Here is a 7771-nt window from a genome sequence, read left to right as displayed (position 1 = left end):
TCAGTAAAATCATATCAATAAAATACAAAAATGTTTCTTGATAAGACCAAGAGTCACATAAAATTGGGTCAAAATGGGAAACAGCTATTTTAATGGCCAAGATGGTAATTAAACATGCAATGTGATAAGGTCATGTGGCAACTGCTTGAAACATTTAGCATTGCATGGTGTTTTAATGTGCTCCGCACTATTATAAAACTGGTTTAGTATGTCCTGCGTAATATTCAGAAAGTAGATAGTTCTATTCGTGGCATCTGATCACACTCAAAACATTAAACATAGAACAGAGTTTGATCTGACCTATTTATACATTCTCGTTGAGAATTACTTTTATTTTGTTTAAACAAAGTCCAGTCAAATTCCGAAAGAAAGACCATCTTTCATCGGCTTTCGTCAACAGCGTTTTGTGTTGAATGCACAATGAATGCAGTCCACTGATTCTGAAAAGATTTCCTTGTGTCCTCTGAGCCAATGGGAAAACCATGGCAAATTCCCGGCTAGCTTTATCTTCACAGTCATCCCGTAGAGAATCTAATATGGGTCATGATGCCATTGTCCCAGCATCTGACACACTCTCACATCTCCAGTTACACTCTCCCTCTTTCTTTCTCTCTCTCGCTCCCTGCTTTTCTGTAATAGCCACCTGCTACTTTACCGCTGTCTATTGTGGAGCAGGTTAAAGCTTGAGCTGCCCAAAGGATCATGTCATGCATTGTTACTCACACTTCTGTCTGTCTGCCCCGGACCGAAGCTAAGGCTTGGCAGATGCAATCTTCACTTCTCAGATCACTTCCCACTCAATATACATTTCACAGAGTTGAACTGAAGTTTACGCTTCACAAAATAGATTGCTTGGATTTTCCCCTATTATGTACTGCAGTACTGGCAGAGGACTTTTTTATTGATCAAATGTTTGTCTTCTGTAGCTCTAGAGATTTATAGTAGCTGTCAGTCATTAAAGCATCAGCTTTGTCTCAGATGATGCTCCTAAAATTCATTAGAAGACAGAAAAAGACATAAATTAGACACTCGGATAGATGCTTAACTGAAAATGATGTCATCATTAACTTGTCATTTCAAACCTGTATGACTTCTGCAGAACACAAAATAAGATATCCGCCGCTGTTCAATTACCAACATTCTTCAGAATATCTTCTTTTGTGTTCTGCAGAAGAAAGTTAAGTCTTACAGGTGACAAGGGGGTGAATAAATGATGACAGAATTTTCATTTTTGGGTGAACTATCCCTTTATAGCTTTCCTGCAAACTGCAACAACAAATTACTTGCAAATAACAAACACAAGGCACCTTTGGAAGTATTTTCCTCTATGGAGCATATGCTCTATCCAGGCAATACATAATCATCTCCATGCTTTCGTAACCCATGGATCTTAGATCACTGAGCCCTCTATCAAATAGGTCTCATGCATTTTTAATCACAGGATAGGTTGTAAGTGGAAGCAAAGCAGTAAAATTACCATATTCAGAGCTGGCGGTATGCAAATAGCACCTCTCACCGAGGTCAGCAGAGAGAAAAGTCAATGCATATGCATGCCTGCATCTAAATGATGAGATTGATGTTCTCCATTGTTCTCTGAAATATGACTGATTCAAAGACTCTATGTTAATACATTTATCGCTCAACAGTCCATCAGTGAAAACTAGAGGTGATTATATCAGACTATTATGGCTCTTTGGAAAACTTGATTCTGATTCTCATTGCGACATTCCAAGGTCTGTTATCCTCCAATAACAGCTAAAACTGGTAACACACCATACATCTGCACTCTTAAAAATAAAGGTGCTTAAAAGGTTCTTCAGCAAGGCCAATGAAGAACCATTTTTGGTTCCACAAAGAACCATTCAGTCAAAGGTTCTTTAAATAAACATCTCTTATTCTTTTTCATAATCTGATGAACCTTTTTTCGCCACTAAGAACCTTTTGTGAAACAGAAAGTTTCTTCAGGCGTTAACGGTTCTTTATCGAACTATTTAGACAAAAATGGTTCTTCTATTGCATCGAAAAACCTACTTAATGTATCACTCCACTGTCTTTTTTCGCAGGCCAGGATTGCATTTGTTACGAATGGGTTGCTAATTAAAATGTAAATCATATGTAAATAATTATATTTATATATAATCTTATTTACTCCAATAATGCAAATGTAATCGGTTGCTAGCACCAAATAAACCCCTTTAGGGTGATTTAACACATGATCACACTGGAAAGGTTTATTTTGTGATAACTGAACGGATAAACACTACTAGTTGAAAGTTTGGGATCACTTGAAAAAACTGCTCTCATGATCTGAAAAATAATTTAATATGAAGGTGTTTCAATGTTTGAAATTACTTTTGTAGACAAAAATATAATTGTTCCAACATATTTCATTTCTTTCATTAATAATCTATCTGTATTATTTAATGTATATTTTTAAAACAATAACAGTGAATGTGAACCTTGACAATACCTACACTCGATAGTAACGTCACTCCCTATCGCAAGACTCGTTATACATCATTCATTAGTTTTTGTTTGTACAATGTTGTCTCAGTCTCTTTGACCTTATACACATGTGTTCTATGGTATAGCTTGTTGTGACGTGAACTCAGGAATGTCCTCCACCCTCATCTCTACGTATATACAAGCCACATTGTAGACACAGCCTCGAAAATAATTAAGAGACCATCCAGGAACTGTTTTTCTGATTTTAAAATTTGCTATTTTTAAGTATGTGTTTAGCTAAAATTAAAAATTGAATTTAATTCTGTGAACTATTAACAACATTTCTCTCAAATTTCAAATAAATATATTGTTTCTATTTGCATTTATTTGCAATTGTGTCGAACCGACAGATGGGGTTTGACTTGAGAACCTATCATCTTCTGACTTTTTTGAAAAGGCCAATGAAATTGGCGAATGAAATTTGCATGCCGGCGTGCTGCATTCATTCACCTTTTGTGCTGAGGAGCCTGAGAGCATCTCTTGACTGTTGCAGCGGGCGACAAGTGTTGTGGCGACATTGTGTCGAACCGACAGATGGGGTTCCTATGGAAAACGCCACAGCACTATGCTGCGTCACAATCTCTAGCGAAACGACAGTGACTGGCCTAGGCGTGTCAGACGCGAGCGCTAGCGCAAAATTGTAACCATCCAGTGCGTTTGGCAGGGCGTCCCAGAGCTTTGGCAAAGATGAGAGGCACCTGCCCTCGGCCACCACAGACGGAGGCCTTGTCCAAGTACCGTAGGGCCACTGGGGAAGCGTTGTTCCCTGAAGATGGATATGCACTACAGAGACCACTTCCCACCGCAGGGAGGAATATAGTGGAGACACCAACATGGTCTCGCCCGCAGGGGAGAACTCATGGGAGGTAAGCACGGACCAAGGTACCGCTAGGTGAATGTCCACCTGGAGGAGGTCATGGGTCACCACGAGGGGGACCATCTAATGAGGAAAATTTTTCCTGTTGGGGGGTTATTACGTGTGGGGCAGTAGGTCCGGTTAGAGCTATGTGATAACTCAGCTGATACCTAGCTGAGGACCGTCTTCATCGAGAGGTGAGGAAGAGCGGCCTCCTAGGGGCTCGAAGGGGGGCCTCTGAAGGCCCGCCAGGACCACATTGAGGTCCCAAGAGGGAACGGAGCGCGGACGGGCCGGATTCAGCCTTCTCTCGCCCCTCAGGAACCTAATGACCAGGTCATGCTGCCCCAGGGGCTTGCCAGCAACTGGTTTGTGATGAGCGGCAATTGCAGCTACATACACTTTCAGTATGGACGGGGAGAGTTTCCTCTCCAGCCTCTCTTGAAGGAAGGACAGCACGTACCCGATCGAGCATTTCCGTGGGTCCTCTCCACGAGAAGAACACCAGGATGAGAAGAGGTGCCACTTAAAGGCGTAAAGCCGCCTCGTGGCCGGGGCCCTTGCCTGTGTAATGGTCTCTACCACCGCAGGGGGTAGACCACTCAGGGTCTCCTCGTCCCATCCAGAAGACAAAAAGGCACTGCCCTGATGACCAATTGTCCAGCCGCCAGCGCCAGGTGCTGTGCATCGCCTCCGAATGCTCGCGGCAGGCCGAGAGCGCACGGCCGACTTTTCGACGTCCGTTTCATCCCGAGCTCAACCTCACGGGGGAGGGGGCTCCAAGGAATCATCCGGGTCGGAAGCCAGTACGTCACCCTCCGATGCTGCAAGGGACATCTCATTTTCGTCACGCATCGTGTCAGAGTACGAGGGAAAGGAGCAAGACGGCGAAGTGCTGTCTTTTGGGGAGTGGCCAGACGAGCGAGACGGGGCATGAACGTTCCGCGAGCCGGTGGCTGACAGATTAACGCTCACGGAAATCCCCATGTCACCCACGCCGCTCGCTGTCGCTGACGGCGTGGCCGGAGCCACCGCGGTCACAGGACAGGAAGCAAACGAGGTGGTGGCAGGCGCTTAAAAGAACACAGCCACCAGTGACCCACAGTGCGGGCAGGATTTATCCACAACGTCTGCGTCAGCGTGTTGGACCCCCAAGCACGCGAGGCAGTCATCGGCTCTTTTAGAAGGATTGTCATCAGATGCGAAGGCTCTGAAGAACAAAAGGTGAATGAATGCAGCGCGCCGTCTCCCTTTTATACCCGGATATCCAGGGGCGGAGTCCGGCATGCAAATTTCATTCGCCAATTTCATTGACCTTTTCAAAATAGTCAGAAGATGATAGGTTCTCAAGTCAAACCCCATCTGTCGGTTCGACACAACGTCGAGAGACCGACAGAAAGGGAACTGGAGAAACAGGTCAAAATCACAGAAAAGACCTCAGACCTCAAAAACGGCAAAGAAAACATATTTTAAGAAATAAAACATTAGTATTTGTAAATGTATTTGTGAAAAGTAAAAAAAATCCACTGTATTTGTAATAGAAACTTCAGTCAAATTTTTAGAAACACCTACAATTTATTTTATACAAATTAAATTACCAGATAATTACTTATGTAGACAACAATATAAATGCACCAGTGTATTATATTTTTTCATTAGAAATATAATTTTTGAAAATAATACTTGAATATTGTTTAAAAGTTTACAATTTAAAAGTTAAGACCTCAAGTCGCTGGATGATAAAATGCCATCTGTTCATTCATTTTGCATGCGCTTTGTCTCAATGTAATCCCTGAAGTTCTAGTTGTGTTATTCCATGGTTTTGATGGGTTTACAATGATTTTAAAATGTGAAAAAACATAAATAAAGAATGAGTTAGTGATCCTAAATTATTGACCATTGGTGTTACCTTGTACAGAAGGATCCGCTTATTGTTCATTAGAAAATTCAAGGCAATAGTTGCCATCAGTTTTTTTACTTTAAATTAAGTTCATGCAACCTTGAGTTTATTTACATGAATTTGTCACTTTTTACTTTGAATTCTAAATCAGTTATTTTTCGTTTTAGATCATTTAGATAATAAAAAGTTCAGCAGCAGAAGGTTTACCTTAACAGTATTGCTTTCAAAATCTAGCAGTAACAGTTTATTATAACAATTTATTCACCCAACAGTCCCTGCGTTCCTTAAAACGTATTACAAAGCCATCCAGAATTCAGACATGTGACTAAACACAAAAAAGTTAATTGGTATAAATATTGCACTGGGAATTAGGAGAGATTTGGAGGGAACGATTCCACTTTTAAGATGTCATTCCCACAGGCCATCTAAATAAACCCTCCATCTCCTCAGCTGTCCTTGGCTGCACGTTCACCATCTGCTCCTTTTGCATGATGGGCATCACTGACTGAGTAACCATGACAACTGCACAGAGAAATTTCTCAGTGGCCTTTGCAATGACTGAGGAAATAGTTAACAATAACAGGGAATGTGAAGTGTTAACAAAAGTAATGGTCAAAAGAGAAGAACAGTAATGTCACTCACTATTGCAAGATACGCATAACTTTTGCTTGTACAATGCTGTCACGTTATCATCAAGTCTATAATCTCTAATCTATCCTCACCTTCAGATATAATCCATATTTTGCATATTTTTAACAGGTCAAAAATTTTAGCACACCTACTATTCTATATTTTTTTGCAGATTAAATTAACAATAAAATGGCATATGATTTAAACAAAAACGTGGGACCAAAAACCAATAACGGCTTAACCTAGATGTTCCTTTAAACAGCCATCCTTTTAGTTCAGATAACAGCACTACAAACTTTATTGGCCTTTTCATTTACATTTAGTTATTTAGCAAATGCTTTTATCCAAAGAGACTTACAAATGAGGTAAACAATGGAGACAATTGGAACAAATAAGTACAACCAAAGTACAGCATAAAAGTATAAATAAATACATAATACAGCACAAGTGCAATAGAACTGGTCTCATATAGCCTACCACGGTATACAAAGCTAAATTTTTAAGTAGAAAAGAGATAGAAGTGTGAACTGATAGGTCAGGTGCTGACGGAAGAGATGTGTTTTCAGCGGATTCTTATACATGGCTACAGAATCTGCTGATCTTGTAGCAGCGGGCAGATCATTCCACAAATGTGGAAGTGATCCAGAGAAGGTACGTGAGAGTGATTATTTACCTTGGGATGGCACCACAAGACGCTGTTCGTTTCCAGAGCGTAGGGATCTGGCGGGTACATAAGTTTGCATTGGCGAATGAAGATAAAGGGTGCCGAACCAGTGATGGTCTTTAGGACAGGAGCAGAGCCTTGAATTTGATGCTAGCGACTATAGAGAGTCAATGTAACTTAGTTTTCCTTTTCAATTTTTTTTCATGTATTGAAAGCAAATTTATACATTCAAAAATCATATGATTGCATATATAGTCCATACGTGCCTGGTATGCTTGCAGTAAGCTCTAGCTCTCACGCAACCAGAAAAATTACGTCTTAATACTGATATTGTTATAAAATGAAAAACAAAAAACATCTCTTTTGATTACTCTATAAGTTCCTCACTTCCTCAGGATAAGGGCAAAGAGATGGCAATAAGCCAGGGGTACTTGTCGAGACTCAGACTGAGCGCCAGGACATCCTCAAGGCAAGATGTTCTGTCACCATTGCACCCATGATGGCCTCCCCAACCACACACCCACCCACCTACCCCCCCCCCCTGCAGCTGCTATTTCTGGAAAACAGAGGCTGCTCTCTCGTGATTCCCTCTCACTCATTCAGTCTCACACATGTCTGCAAGACCAGTCACTGAGAGGCTCCGGGACCCTCTTCAGAGAATCCGGGAATCATGGTTACCAGATACTCCCGAGAGACACATTTATTGTCTGGGATCTGTGGGCTATAGAGTTAAGTCTGCCACCATGATACCCCGCATCAATGTTAGTAGAGCTTCATCATCAGTGACATCTGCAGTTCTTTCCAACACTGATTTCTAAAAATGCCAAAGGAGGCTTTGCAAGTTTAGGAGCCACTGCTTTAAACCATGTATTGTCCATACCTTATAATCCATAAAGTCACAGTCAAGTTTTAATTTGCACCCTGGATATATGTTACATTTAGCTCACAATTGTTATGTCACATGTATTATGCCTTGTTTAACTGGAAAGCTTAAAGCTCATGTACGTTGATTGAAATGTGAAAAGTGTTACCAATGGGCTTTACACTGCGGTATGTTTGTGCAGATGTACCAAACAGCATAAAAGTGCAGCTGCACAAACTTCAAGGCCCTGTTTGCGAAGGGGGAGTGAGAGGAAAACAAGGTTATGAATGCACAGATTAACATATATTATATAACAAAGTACTATAATTTGAATAGCAAATGTAAACAGAAATG

The sequence above is a fragment of the Barbatula barbatula genome, assembly GCF_947034865.1.
Source record: "Barbatula barbatula genome assembly, chromosome: 3".
Lineage (NCBI taxonomy): Eukaryota > Metazoa > Chordata > Actinopteri > Cypriniformes > Nemacheilidae > Barbatula > Barbatula barbatula.
The sequence above is the reverse complement of the archived record's forward strand: the minus strand, read 5'-3'. Positions refer to the sequence as shown.